Below are 16525 nucleotides of genomic sequence, written 5' to 3' on the forward strand. Positions count from 1 at the left end.
ACAGACAGGGTTGACTTTTGTTGCTGCTGTGCTGAACTATGTTGGTTGGGTGCTCCAACATTTGGCTCTTCCTCTTGTCAGGGTTGATATGCTCCAGACTGGCCTGCTGTTCTGGTTATTGAAAAGAAGCTGCCAAGTTGTGCCTACTTTAATTCTGCTGATGCACCATCATACCACAGATATGTTTACCCACACGCTACGGTGCTGAAATAAAATCGATGAAAAAATAAATTGAGGAAATGTTTCCTTCCTGTACTCATCTCATGGAGTCTTTGTAAAATACAGTCTGGTCAATGTCTGATTTTAGTCACCCTGGTAAAGACAGTCTGCTTCGGAGGACAATGACGGCTGAATGGAGGATGGAGTCAGTGTGAATGGCGCAGACTGCACCCCGAGCTTCCCATGACCACCTGCAATTTTCCTTTGCCTTTTTAAAATTCAACAAGGGTAAATTATATCTAAATATATATAATTGAGTCGTTTTACTAGGATTTCAAACAAAATGAGCCCAGTTGATTGTTTAAAGCATGTTAAAGAGAGAATGTTTGGTTGTATTGGCTTATAAGTGTTAGTACATACAGTTTAGGTTGTAAGAGAGATATTTTACTGTTAAGCTGAGGTGTGGCTGTGGTCTTTCTAAATGGATTGAAGCATCTGACTGTACAACCAAGTGAACTTCCAGCTGAGCAGCTGACTTCCAGCTGCTCTGAAGGCTACATAAGCAAATCATAAAACAAACTATAGTGGTAGGATTTCACTACTTTTTCTCATTATTTACTCAAAATGTCAACTTCTCGAATACATCTGTACATTTCCGAGCTGGAATCTAACCCAAAATATGAGAGTGGACAAACAACACATGGAAAAACCTTAGCAACAACCTTAGCAATCAAGGCTACAGAATGTTTATGGCTGGTTATGGGCATGCACGATGAGCCGACCTCAGATCATCAGCAAGGTAGAAAAAACCTTGCAAATGTTCAGAGCAGGTTGAAGCCCCGGCTTTTAACTTGCAGCGAGCATTTCTACAGAGGTTAACATCAAGTTTTGGAATTTTTACCATGTTTAACATAGATATCCAACATCATAACAGTATATACATAACTGAAAACCACAAAAAGCACAATATGTCCCTTTAATTGTTCTCACTGTGCACTTAAGAAAATTCCAAATTCCTCCCCCTCAGTGTTCTATGAGATGCTGTTTTCAAACCTCTGAACACAAAGAGAGAATCAACCACTCCCAGTTAGAAACTAGAAATAGACAAAAAAAATGACAACTTCCAATCTGTCCCTCCTGTTTTTTTTTTTCAAATACACTGTCAGAGATGATTAACTCAGCCATCAGTGGTGAAAAGAGACTGAGATCAGAAGTTAGATAGAGAAATGACTCATTCTCTTACAGTGCATACACTGGCTTAATAATAAGGCATACACTGATGTTTAATAGAAACCAGAGGCATTGGCAGCAGCAGTGTTTGGGCTCAAGGTAACACACTGTGAGTGAATGTTGACCTCTGTCAGTGTGCATTCACCTCGCGTCAATACATCACTGCTTTGGAAAACCCAGAGAGCACAGAGGTTGCAGAGACGAACGTCTCCTCATTTGCATGTCCTCCAGGGGACACTGAGGGGGAAACAGCTTTTGTTCAGAGCTGGAACAACAAAGACAAAGAGCTGTGCTTTCCTCTGTCTGAGCAGCCTTTGGTCATTGTGGAAGTCCTTGGCCAGCAGAGTGAGCCACAGCGCTGATAACAACCTTGGATCCATTGATCTGTGCATTCCCCCTCAAATAAATGCAGCCTAGTGTTGTTGTAGCCTATTCATTAGATGATGGTTATTGATTCCACAGCATTATTGGGTCTCCTTGCTGAGGAGACAACATGCCTCAGGGTTACAGGTTAAATAATAAACCTTATTTAACCCTGGAAATGAAAGAAATTGCATAATCTAAAGGCTTAAAAAAAACCCTAATTACACATTTTGTTGCATTTTATTCAAAGTTTTTCTCTTTTTTACGCTCTTGTTGGCTCTCCATCTCACCATCATTGCACATAGAAACCCAAAGCTCCGATGAGACACTAAGTTAAATAAATTGTGACACTCAATTCTTCATTTCCCATCCTCCTCATCAGCTGCTTCCTCCACACTGGCTGAAGTGTTAAGCAGATGGACTGTGAAAAATAGTTGGAGTGTGTGATGCAGATACAAAGAGGAGTGCAATCACATAAGTACACACACACACACACACACACACACACACACACACACACAAACAGCACACCACACTTGTGTGCAGTAATCCCCCAAGATCCAAACGATGGGGTCTTTGAAGAAGTGCTGTCTGGCAGTTTTCCTAATGCTGATTTGTGTTCCGTGGCTGATCCAACAGGGCTTCATGGTCCTTTGGGATCCACAGAATCACTATCCAGCACTAAGAAAGAAGGAAGAGGCCTCACATAGGACACTCACTCTGAAATCGATCCTTCTCAGGCTGATTTCAACTGCAGTTGCTGTCCTTTGAAAATGTTCCAAAGTGCTATGCTGTACAGGAGAGCTAGCACCATGTTCTTATTTGTAAAACACACTGACCACATGAATCCTGAGGAAAACTGCTCACTTCAGCTAACACTTCAGTTACATTTTACTGATGTAAATGAAATGGAAAAGGACAGATTCAAACTGCCAAATACAACATTTTTTTCTCTCTATGGTGGGGATCAGGTGGATCATGAGCACAAGGGACTCCACGCATTTTGGGCCCCCAGCACCTCTCATAAATTATAATTACTGTACATTCATGTCACATATGGTCATTAGATAACATTTACCACTGTTTTGATGAACCCTGGCACTTATCACACAGAATTTCTGGGCAAAAATTACTAAATTGTACTGAACTATAACACACCATTGTTTTACTGATGCTTAACCTGAAGTATCCATGTATCTCCGTCCAAAATCCAAGTGACAAGTTTAAGTGACAGTGCCCTCTAGCAGCCATGGTAATTATGGCTGGACTTTTGAGTCTACAGAAGGATGTCAGGTTGCATGGATGGGTCAACAAAACGTCAGGTTTTACCCAAGCTGCATCTACCACGTAGAGGCTGAAGTACCTTAAAGAATTTGGCTGATGAATTTGGCCAATGATGGTGCCCAACACTGCAGCAACCCTGATTTTTTTTCTTTTTTAAAAACAGTCTCTCCTCTTTAATCTATTTACTTATTTTCACCTCCCTCTTATTACCCTCTCTGAATTGATTTTCAATTTAATAACTTCATTCCTTCATTCCTTATTTATTTATTTATTTATTATTTTTTGGTTTTGTTGGATATTGTCTAGTTCTATATTTTTTTCACTGTATGTCTCTACCTCTGTCCTGTGTTTATGCACCCCTCACCAATTAAAAAAAAAGAATTTGGCTGGTGATTTTCTATATTTTTTCTTAATGTCAATAAATTTCATGCTCGGAGCCAAACAAACAATGAACTCTACTACTACTACTAACAAGTATTGTTTGTCTATCCAAGGCCTGCTATCTTATTCCTCTGTGCCTTAGAGCTCCATTGTCCAAAAACTACTAAAATCAGGTCAATAAACCACACTGTTGCACTGAGTGACATGTTCCTTTGTATCTGAAGACAGAGGTCACTGTAGCTTGTTTAGAAATGGTTCCAAAGACTAAAGGGGTGTCTTGCACTGCAGACGCCACTGCACATTATAAATGTACAAATTGATATGTAGCACAACAAGCTAGCAAAGCTCTGCAAACTGAAAGCGTTTTGCACATGCACAGTGGCAGGTTGCTCTCTTATCGCTATTTTTACTCTTTTGAGCCGTTTCTAAACAAGTTATGGTAACCACCATCTTCATGGATGAAGGAACATATCACCCAGAGCAGTGGTGTGACTCACTGCCATGTTTTTAATAGTTTTTGGACAACAAAGATTTGCTGACAATAGGAAAAACATAGAAAATTGCCAGCCAAGTGCAATACTACCAACGGCCGCTAGATTCTGGCTTCAACTTCTGTCTAGAAATACTATGTCAGTTATGTTATTTCATACTCATTCTAGTCTCAATCTTTAAATTCAGGCTATAATAAGTGTGCTGTTATTGTAACCATGATGAAGAAAGTCCAGTAGCTTTGACAAAGTAGTCATTAAAACCCAAACGATGATACCTTAAACCTACCCCTGTCGATTTTTCTCTCACCCCTCTATATTCTTACACCCATACTACTGGCAACGTGTCACCCTGCACCCTGTCTCTGGCCCAGTGCATGTTGGGATAGGCCCCAGTCTCCTGCAACCCTGAAATGGATAAATGGCTACAGAAAATGGACAGATGGATGAATTACTGCCTGAATTAAAATGACAGAGAGAACACATTGCTTCCTTGCACACTGGCAGCATTAAACTCTAACGGTGGATCATATTTCATGAATTATTCCACCATATGTTTTGCATGTAACCTATTCTGTGTTGCCATAATCTGGGGTGCACTACTGAGTAAATGTACTGGCACAGATCGGAGTCATGAAATGCTTTGATTGAATTATGTGTGCCTATAATGTGTGAAAAATGGGTGACAATGACTTTTCATACTTTTATAAGATAATGAATAATTAAGCTAACACTCCTCTGTACAAAATCAATTCAGTTCATGCAGATAAATCAGTAACCAGCCACGCTGTCGCACTGAGCTGAATCCCTGCCTCTACACTTGTTTGCACACAGGCCTCCTCACTGATAAAACACATACAGCTTTGTGTTGGTTGCAAACGCATCAGAGCTGTCAGGAGGAAAGAGACAGCTGCCTTCATTTCCCAGGTTCTCTCTCCCTAAATGCTAATGCTGTGTTCTCCTGTAGGTCTGTGAATTACAAAACTGTCCGATTCATTTAGCCTTAGCCAGGCTGTACTGGTGGGATTAGAGTGTCTGAGCTGACTCGCATCATGGCTGTACACATTTCATCTGCTCTCATCATGACTGATGTAATTTCCATCAAATCTAAAAAGCCAAACATGCCAAGCCATGTTATTGTTGTCTCTTAGTCACTGATTAAATACTCGCCAGCTCCTCTGCACGCAGCTGATGGAGGATAATTATGAGTTATTGATATTTGTGACACACTGCAAACACCATATGTCAGCTCTGCAGGCAGGTGCAGTGTTTATTGATATGTGAATGACATGTCCTCAGTGCTTAATGATCAGCTGCAGTTATTATTGGCAAAACCTTAACTTACCTCCAGACATGCAGTATTTAGACTGATGGTCTCATTTACACAGTTGGGCTCTTCAATGTTTATCGATCATATATGACAGTAAATCATCCATTCTAATTATTTAAATTTTAAAATACTGGATGTTACCTTCAGTTTTATTGACCAAAATTTATGTTTATGAAATACAGGTGCATGCATATACGAATATTGACATTTATTTGTTTTCATATCCTCTCCAGACATGTTTTACAACATAAAAATACTCTGGAGTTATAATTAGTGTCTGATATAGTTTTTCCACAAAAAATTACCTAGTTAAAAATTTCTTAAAACGACATCGCTTCCTTCTCCCACATTGAAAAATATTTTTGGTTTAACCACTTTCAGTGATATCTCCTACTTCACTGTAAAGTCCATTCTATGTGTATGTGCACTGGAGGCACTTGGGTAAATTGCCTACTTGACCATGATTGGTTCTGAACTAGTTGTGATGTCACAAATCCTGCTCATAGGTACATGTGTTAAACAGATATTTAAGGTAAGCACGGAGAAACTTTCCTCCTTCAGCAGATACATGTGAAAACAAACTCTGCACATACATCATTCTGCACAGTGAAGCTCAAACAACAAGAAGAGGAACAAGAAGAAATACACAATTTGGGTAGGAGGGGGACTTTAAGTAAATAAATTAATGGAGGATAAGAAATAAGTCTCAGTCTGTTCATCTACAATGCCTAATTGAGAAGAAATCAAACAAAGAAATGAAGTGAAACACAATACACTAATGTAATATGTAATATTGTCTTTTAATGTTTACTGTGTCAAGATTAAAACAAAAACTGCTGCTGCTCATTATCTCATCAGCCCCAGTAGCTTATATACCAGTCCTCTGCCATCCGTTCTCTGCCAGCCTGTCAATGCTGCAGTGTGCCTTTGTGTTCCAGCCATCCTGTTACCTGTTGCTGTTTAGCTGATGCTGAACCTGTTTTCTTGGTCCTGATTTCCTTGCCTCGCCCCTCTGGATTTGTATGCCTGTTAAATTCTTACTTTGAACTATTAAGTTTCAATTACTTGTCCTCCATGTCTGCATTTGGCCTGTTACCTCACACACAGTTTTCCTCTTCATTCCAGAGCGAGGTATCTGGACTGTTACTGGCCACAATACTATAAAATCTGACCAGCTCTGGTCTATTCTATGGAAGTCCAGGGCAGCCAATATTAAAATTCAATTTGGTAACACTTTACAATATGGTACACATAATTGTGCATAATTACTATGGAAGGAGTGAAGAATAAATAAGGAATGACGTGATCATTGATGAATCATTAATAAGTACTTTAATAACTCCTAATGGAGGACTATATAGAAGATAATGATGAGTTACTAGAGAACAGACTGGGAGATACTATATTAATTAAACTATTAGCTAATGATTAAGTCAGTAAGTGAGTAAAGTTTATTTCTAGATACATTTAAACACTGCTTAAGCTGACTAAAGTGCTGCACAAAAGGACATTAAAATATAAGTAAAAAGTATAAAAAAAACACAAAGAAACATACCAATGACAATAAACATGGGACAAATACAGAATTATAGATATGACAACAGATTGAAAGATTAATGGGCCAAAAAGGCCAGTGAATAAAAATGTGTCTTAAGCCTAGATTTAAAAACAGAGATGGAGGGAGCACATCTAACATCTAACGGCAACTGGTTCCACAATTGTGGAGCAGCAACTGCAAAGGCTCAGTCACCTTGTAGTTTTAGTCGTGACTGTGGGACATACAAGAGAGATTTGTTGTCAGATCTAACAGACCTAGGAGCTGAGTTCCAATGAATGAGGTCTGTGATATAAGATGAAGCCTTGAAAGCAATCAGCAAGGTCTTGAATTGAATTCTAAATTGAACAGGGAGCCAGTGAAAAGAGGCTCACAATTTTTAGTACCAGCCAACATCCTTGCAGCTACATTTTTAGTTAGACATTTTTCTCCAGTATTTTTTAAACAAATGGCAATTTAGAGATGGGCTGATATTATTTAAACATTTAACAAGGTTATGCTTTTTGAGCAGAGTCTGGACAACTGAGTGTTTAAAACATTCAGCAAACAGTGAAAAACTTCAAAAACTTCTCACAGATGTCCATGGATGCTTCAACTATGTGAGAGATACGGGTATTGAGGACAGAATTTACAGAATTTAGTGCTGAACAGAATTTTAGGTCTGTGAGAATATTTACTGATTATCTCAGAGAAATATTTAGCCCTGACTTTTTTGTCTGCTGTTTGGAAAATAGCCAGACAGTTACATAGTTGAATATTTCAAATGAAATTGAGAAGTGATCTTTTTTCCATCTCCGCTCAGTTTTCTGGCAGGCGTACCTAAGAGAATGGGTTGAATCATCCAACCACTGATGGGACTTAAGTTTGCGATGTCTGAGGGGGGCTACAGAGTCCAGAATAGCTGAGCAGCAGGAATGGAAAAGGAATAGGGAAATTAATTTATCTGGGCTCAAAAGAAGCTCAGCAGCAGAAGAAATTGAGGTTGTGGTGGCATTTCTTTGATAGGCTTCAGCAAACTGATTTGCAGTGAGAGAATGCATGTACCGGGAATAGTAACCAGGAGTTTTGGCAGTACACAGAGGACTAGATAAGGTGGCACTGAATATGATAGGCATGTGATCAGAAAAACATGCATCCTCATAATTAATATTATCAATAGAAAACCCATAAGAAATAATAAGGTCAAGAGTATGTGAACAGGAAGCAGCTGACGGAATGAGACACTGAGTGGCACAAAACTATTAACATGAAGTTTAATCAGATTGAACTCTGTGCAAAGCAAAAGAGGTGGTTCAATTTGCGACCTGAAGCAACTGTTTCACCTTGTTCCACATAGACATGAATGGGAAGCAAATTTCGGTGTGACTGCACCATTATAAGTTAAAATGCCAGAGGAGTAGAAGGAGAGAGTAGGTGGCAGCTTGGTATGAGATTTAATTTGTTTGCCTGTTTTTTTTTTTCTTGGTTTAACTAAAGTAATAATAAGTTCTACTGATGTTCCCATTTCATGTTTGCCACTGTTAAACCTCTGTTTATACCTCTTTCTCTATTAATATTTCTGTTAATAAATGCCACCTACCAACTGACTTGCTTCTCCGACATCCCCTTAAAAGTTTTTCGGTGCCAAGCAACATCTTCTGCCCTTGATAAGGGGTGGCAGCACTACAATGACTAAATTTAAATAAAATTTTGAAAATCTAATTTTTATATTCATGCTTGAAAAATGCATAATTACAGCAAAAATTAAAGCTGAAATGAAAACAAACCCCAAAACTGTCATGCTTTATGTCACAGGTCTGCAATTTTACTATAATTTAAAATAATTTACTATTTCCTAACAAGTTTCTTGGAAAGATCTATGTAATTTGGTGCTATTGGGAAAACAGGGATTTTCTTGAGGAAATGGCTCTATTGAAACCAAGTGGCAACTACCACGGCTTGAAGTTGAAGCCAATGCATTTGTACCTTAAAGTGCAATACCACCGACGACCACTAGATACTCCAACTGACTCCCATTCAAAAAGTGTTAACTTCTCTCTAGAAATACTAAGTCAATCTTTTTTTTTCAACAAGTCATTAAATTCTGGCCTTCTGATAAAAGTGCTGGTGATCATTTTGGAAATTATTGCTCCGTTAATATGATTTGAACATTTATAATAGCTTTGATCTCTGCCGTGTGGGTGTTGATTGACAGCTGTGATTGATAGTTTGCTCACCTGATGCTCTCCCCAGCCCCGGGACTCACACTGAGTTGGTCTATTGTTGCAATATTTCACTAAGTTTAATGTTACTTGAGTATGATACCTAGTAAGCTAGTGTTAGCTTGGGTCTGAGATAGGGTGTGTTTCCAGAGCATGAAAGGCAACATCCAGCATTCCTTATTTAGAAGGTCCTGGCTCAAAACTGAAGAGATGGAACCGAACATAAGCAGCAACTCAAACTGGCTCCAATGTAAACCAGTGGATGATGTCACACCCGCTATGTCCAGCTTTATATACAATCTATGATTGAGTCCCAACTAGCAATTCATTTACTATTGGAAACTTTATTCTTTTTGCATATCAGCTGGATAGCTGACCTGCTGTGCACAGAATAAAAGTGTTACACTTGTAACTAATTAGAATTAATCAAGTAGAAGTATGAAATGAACACTGTAAAAACTGCAAATAAATGATCAGGAAATTCAAGACCAGTAAGCAAAGTTAGATGCTTTCCTGGTACTTGGTGCACTTTGATGACATAAAACCACACTGCTTAGCTAGTACCACTGATCATGTCTGAATGACTTAAGTCTTAGTTTAAATGTTTGAGGACATTTTACTTATTGTTGAGAGCTCATCACCTTCTGATTTAACTCTCCACACTTGTTAAACAGTCTCAAAGATCACAACGTGGGATTGATTGTGTGTGTACATTTATGAGCATGTCAGGGCTGTTTAGGTAACATCCACTGCTCATATACACTGTGCACAGTATACAGTAGAGGTGTTTGGGCAGACACCTCATATCATTATATTTTAAAGCACCACAGATGTATCATAAATTCATTCACAGCCTCTTGTTGGGTCTGTGTGAGCCCAATGACCTGAAGCCACTGCTGTCTGAGGTGTTGAAAGTTTAATGGTATCCATGCCTAGAAAAAAGAAAATGTGTTGTTACAAGACGAAATTGATGGTGTCATAATTATGTTTGGGTGCAACATGAATTATTTACAGTTTACATGGAGTGAACCGAAGCTGCAATGTGGCAGCTGCACACCCTCACTGCTCAAGTGAAATGATGAAGTTGTTTTTTCCGCCATTAGGTGTTAATACGTTCTGATCTCCTCCTCAGGCTGTGTTTTACTCACACACATGAACACACACACACCCCCACATTTTGGGGGGGGGGTCTCTTCTCCAGGGTACAGAGTCAACGTGTCTCACTGAGCACAGCTGAATCAGAGCTGAAGGAATTTTTCTCACAGCGCTAAGCATCCATTTACACGTCTGTGCACACAGTGCTGCTGGTGGGCAAGTTAACGCTGAGATCAACAGGTCTGTCTTCAAGCGATCTTCAAGCCAATTTGAAAAAATGACACATCAGTGAGGCGTGAGATTTATTGTACATCAGATAAAGGCTTTGAGGTGGGAGAGCCAGTACTCAGTGTGTGGAATATAGAATTTGAAAGGAAAGAAAATGGTTTTCCTTTTGAAGATATAACATGTCTGACATAGACTGCTGAAGTTCTACAAAGAACTGTTGATTTTCTGTGTGTGATTGTTTGTTCAACCACTTATTCACAAGTTATGGTAACCACTGTCTTCATGGACAAAGGAACATGTAACCCAATGCACCGGTGTGGCTCACTGACAGGTTTTTAATATGAATATGTTATGTTATGAATATGAATCAGGGTTATGGATGGCAGGCTTCCATGGACTGTGGCTGCAGGGACTCCATGCTGATGTGGTCCTGCTTGACGCCCACGCCTCCTTCTATTATTATGATTAGTCATATTTCTATTATTAATATTGTTATTGTTGTTGTTATTGTGCTTCTCTGTGTCTCTCTCCTCTCTTCCCCTACCTCCCTCTTTCTCTCTCAACCCAACCGTTCAAGGCAGTTGGCCACCCACCTAGAGCCTGGTTCTGCTCGAGGTTTCTTCCCATTAAAGGGGAGTTTATCCTTACCGCTGTCACCAAGCGCTCGCTCATGAGGGAATGTTGGGTCTCTGTAAATTAAAGAATACAGTCTTGACCTGCTATATGTGAAAAGTGCCCTGAGACAACTTCTGTTGTGATTTGACGCTGTAGAAATAAAATTGAATTGAATTGTTGGTTTGGCTCTGCACATGAGATTTGTTGACAATAAGGAAAATATAGGAAATCGCCAGCTAAATCCTTTAACCATACGTCATGCACACGTATTGTAGAAAACAAGAATGTGAAAAATGTTTGCACTGAATGTAATTCAGGCTTTTGCAGAGCCGTCAACATTGACATTCTTCTCTGGTGATGGGGTTGATTAAAACTATTCTTTCTTCATTATCAAAGAAGTCCATCGCCCCACAGACAGTGTAAGAGAAAAGTCTCTGATAGTAGAGCTGTGATATGGAAATTAGAAATGTATTGTATATATTGAATTTTGTGGTTTTGTATTCAAAATCTGATTAAATTATTCGCATCCTGAGTCCCGTGTGGTTAGGTTTAGGCAAGGAAAGCACTTTGGTTAAGATTAGTGAAAGATCGTCGTTTTGTTTAAATGTTAATAAACATGTTATGCTTTATGTCATTGCAGACTTTTTCCATATTAATACATATTGTGCTTTTTGTGATTTTCTGTTACTTATATGTTGAATATGTTCAAGGTTCCAAAACTTGAGGTTAATATATGTAGAAACGCTTTCTGCAAGTCAAAAACCAGGACTTCAATGCTTCATACATTCAGTATTAACATTTTTGCACCTTGCAAATACATGAATTAAAAACATTTTCTCATCATGTTGAGAGAAAACATAATTCACTCAGCATTACGATTATAGGGTTGCATATTTTCTGTTGTAAATATGAACATAATTTTCAAGGAGATTACCTGCTGTGTTTGCCTCTGAGAGAGGACATTACTGATCATTATTTGAGTTCACATGACAGGGAGGTCATTGTAAGTGGTTGAATAAACAATTGATGCTGCCTTGTTAAATGGTTATTACATGGATGCTGGAAATATTACTGCTCTGTGCTGAGGCAGGTTTTGTGACCTTGTGAATATTGATTACTCTTATGACTACTACATTATTTAGCACCCTCCTCTCCTTTACATCATCAGCACCAAACATAGTAATGGGGCAGAAAAGAACATGACTGAGACCAAACTCTGTCCGAGTCTGAGAGAGACAACACGGAAAATGTGACTTTGAACATCACACACATGAGATATTTATCTTAGAAAGTACTGAGTCATTTTCAGATCTCCTAAATGAATAACAACAGTCAAACTTCAGTATAATGACATCATTTCTTACTAAATAACACATCTGTGATACCACTCGAGAATTTCGCTTTGCCACCCTTGAACCAGCTGATGTCCAACAGTTGACAATAGCCCCAGGCTGCTATAGGAAGTGATGTGTTACAGGATTACCACTTTAACTGTAAAGCTGGAGGTCAGACTGTGGAAATTGACTGCAGACGCTGAACTCATCAGTGTTGGCCAGAGAGCTGAGCCTCTAAATGAATGCTCCTAACCTTTGCACGTCCTTCCAATAGCCAAATGAAATCAACATGAGGAGCCAGTCAGAATGCCAGTATGGAACATCCAACTAATTAGTCTGATGTTGACTGTCTCTTGTGAGCTCTGCAATCAACAAATACACACAGATACAAAACAGGATTAAATGCAAATAAGCATGCCATAAGCAGGATCACAGGAAACAAACTATTGTGAAGATCAACTTTATTTCTGAGTAAAAAGAAATATATATATATATTTTTTTTCTTATTAGATCTTTGCTTTTCAATGGAGTTTCTTTGTAAGACAGGATTCAAACTGTTTTTCTCTGTATGACAGAAAATACAGAGAGCACCGAGTTTTGATCAAGCCTGTTTTTGTTTTGTTTTGTGTTACTGCAGTGCTGTATTGACTCAAGTGCACATACATCTGCATCTCCCCACTGTCACGTGCACGGTCTGCCCTAATTCTGCTGTCAGAGCCGGGTACATGAGAGCTCTCCCAAACTGCTGCGGGCTGTGGATGCCTTTCATGACTCTGACCTGGAGTGTGTGTGTGTGTGTGTGTGTGTGTGCGTGTGTGAGTGAGAGAGAAAGAGAGAGAGAGAGAGAGTGGTGAGTTCTCAGTTCAGCAATGGTGAAAGGGATAGAAAACCACAAATGGGCCCCGGATATCACCCTGAAAACAAGAGCTTCTCATGAAATATACATTGGTATGACTTCACACAGACCCGCCCGACGCCATACGACTCCACAATCTCAACTGGAATGCTGTCTCATAATTCCATTCAGCTTTTATAGAGTGTTTGATATATGTAGCTGTGAGGGAAATCAAAGCTACCCGCCATCTGCTGTGGTTCAAACCTCACTACAAAGCAAAAAACAACAAATTCATACATCTCATTTGTTATGACATTACTCTTGTAGCTTTTAAGGTTGTTGTATTTGCACCACCTTGTGGTAGTTTATGGTGAGAAACTAAGCCTGCACTGGACTGTGTTTTGATTGATCAGATGAGCTCATGTGATTCTTTGGTTAGGAGTGATGTGGGACTTTGAGCTCTGACGTGGCTCTATAGAGAGCTGAAGTAAATTAATGGTAAATGAACTGTACTTGTATAGCGCCTTTCTAGTCTTCCGACCACTCAAAGTGCTTTTTACAATACGAGTCACCTTCACCCATTTACACAGATTCATACACTGATGGCAGGGGCTACCATGCAAGGTCCCAACCATCAGAGGGAATCTGATCATTCACACACATTCATACACTGATCGCACAGCCATCAGGAGCAATCTGGGGTTCAGTATCTTGCCCAAGGACACTTTGACATGCAGACTGGAGGAGCCAGGAATCAAAACTCTACTGCATGACACCATTGAAGTGAGACTGGAACTTCTAGGTTTGGTTCCAAAGATGGTAAGAGAGTAAGAAAACCTCATTTAAAATCCCATAGTTAATACTGTAGTTAATTTTTAGTTATTAACTATGTTAATAATAAAAAAATTCAGCCTTGCAACAGACCCTTTCTCAACAGTATGTCATATGGCTCGCTTCATATGTTTAGAGGATGACAGAATTTTTTTCAGTTTCCTAAAAACCCTAGATATTTGTGGGTTAAATGTTACAGCTCAGCAGAAGAAGCGAGTCTATGAGTCAGGGTGAGCCCTTGATCCTGAGTCAAGGGGCCGCAGCTAGACAAGTGTCTTTGGTTAGTTGAGACATCTATAACAGCAGGACAGAGAGGGCTGAACGCTGTCACTTTTAGACAGCGGAGATCACAACTACAAAGTTTAAGGAGTGACAAAAAAAGAGAGGGGTTGAAAGTCTAAAAATTCCAACTTTATGCAAATAAGGGTGGACATGATGCAGTGAAACTGATAAAGTGGCTTAATAGTTGACCAGGGAGCTACGGGAAGAGAAAATAATTGTTGCCGTTTTGGGAATTCCACTCATACAACCCTTCCATACCAAATTACAAGGACAATGACAAAAGTAATGTAGTTAAGCACAAAGTGGTGCAAATTATTGGAGAGAGCAGTTTTAGGTTATACTCACACAATGCTTGCTGAGAAATGCTAACGGGCTAAAAACATAGCTTGAATATTACCGGGAAGCACACAGTGGCCCTTCCTCGTTGACATTGTGATGTAAATATCTCCGCTTCCAGTGTCGACATGCCCATCACAACAAGCGAGGAATGGCAGAGGCGATGCGTCATTTTTTTCAATTGTCCAGTGGGTCTTCACCCTGAATCGAAGGGTTGCGGTTAGCTTAGACAAGTGTCTTTGGTTAGTTTATTACAGACTGTAGTGCCACCAACCTATATTCACCTTATTCTTTGCCTGAACTAGCGTGCTTTTGCATTGTGTCTTTTTGTAATCATATTTCTGTTTTAGAGTGGAAGTGCAATCACTTTGTTAAGCATTGTCAGCTTTATCACCCTTTACTTGCCAAAACTTTAAAGAGCAAGAAAAAATGGAAGTGTGAAATGGTTGAATTGGAAGAAGTGGGAGTTTGTGCAAAGATTTGAATTTGTTTGCTGTTTATCGTTACACTGGTTTGAATCAATTTGGGTAGAGATTCATTGAGTTTGATTTTGGTTACAGACTGTTGGACTTTGTAACTGGTGGATTGGGTGAGGAGCTGAGATGGCATGTATAGGTAGTGTTCTCTCACGCTATTATCTGGAGCAGAGATGCAGCAGGGAAGTGTTTATTTGATGTACAGAAGGAAAAAGTTGAGTGGTAAGAAAATCAGCGCAGATTTTGAATCTTGTAAAACTAGTTGAAATTCAGCATTGTTGGTGATAAATCACCACAGCCCATGCCTGTGGAAGGTGAATGGGATGGGGGCAAAGTGAGAGAGAACTCCCAAGATAGCGATATGGATAACATACAGGTAAAAGCAATGAACAATGAAATCCCAGTTAAAGCTAAGGGAGGCCCTGATTTTTCTTTTGTCAGTACCCTGGAACTATCAAAAGAACTTGAAGTGGATGGAATGATCTCTATCATATGTCAGTCAGCTGTGCAACAAATCAGAGCACTCAAGATTAAAAATTTGCAGGGTAAAGGAGTTGAAGTATTCAAGCCACGTTCAAACACAGAAACCAAAGGAGTCATATATAATGTATCAATGGATGTATCTGAACAAGAACTCCTAACTTGTCTGAAAGGTGGCAATATCATAAGTGTAAAGTGCATGGGTAAAGGTGAAAAGGAAAAGGAACTATCCCAGTGCTCCTCACCTTTAAAGATGATGAGTTGCAGAGGAAGGTAATGCTGGGATACATGAGCCACCCGGTTAAAGCATACAAGAGGCCCCATTTAAGATATTTTAACTGCGAGAAGTATGGGCATGTGAAAGCTGAGTGCAGGGAAAAATGACAGTGCAGACGATGTGGCAAAGATCATGATGAGAGAGAATGTAATGAAGTAATGAAATGTTGCAATTGCGGAGGTGATCATCCAACTTCCTATAGAGGATGCCCTAATTATGTCAAAGCGGAAAATGTAGAGAGAGAGAATAAGGAAGGAAAACAATAAACTGTATTCTATGCAGAAGCAGTGAGAAGGGTGGAAGATACAAGAGGGGCCAGGTGGGATCCAACAAGAGGAATTGCTATACCTAATAATGATGACTCAGTGCTGGTTAGCAGAAAGGCACTATTAGCATTTATGGTCGAAGCAATGTGGAGAATAAAACTGGTGGCAAATAAAAAATCAGATGTGGCACGAGAAATTGCTTCTGCTGCAGAGAAGTTGTTAGGCTTTAAGGGAATAAAACCACAGGAGATATGGGAATTTATTTATTCCCAGGACAGTGAAGGGCAAATGGGAGTCAGTACTTGGATGAGGAAGAAGAAATGATAAGCAGAGATGGAGATTATGCATTCCATTGCATAATGTTTTACATTATGCAACTAAAATGCAACTAAAACTTGTAGCATTCCATTGCATAATGTAACATTCCATTGCAAAATGTAAGACATTATGCAATGGAATGCTACAAGTTTAGGTGTAAA

Source organism: Thunnus thynnus, chromosome 24, assembly GCF_963924715.1.
Source record: "Thunnus thynnus chromosome 24, fThuThy2.1, whole genome shotgun sequence".
NCBI lineage: Eukaryota > Metazoa > Chordata > Actinopteri > Scombriformes > Scombridae > Thunnus > Thunnus thynnus.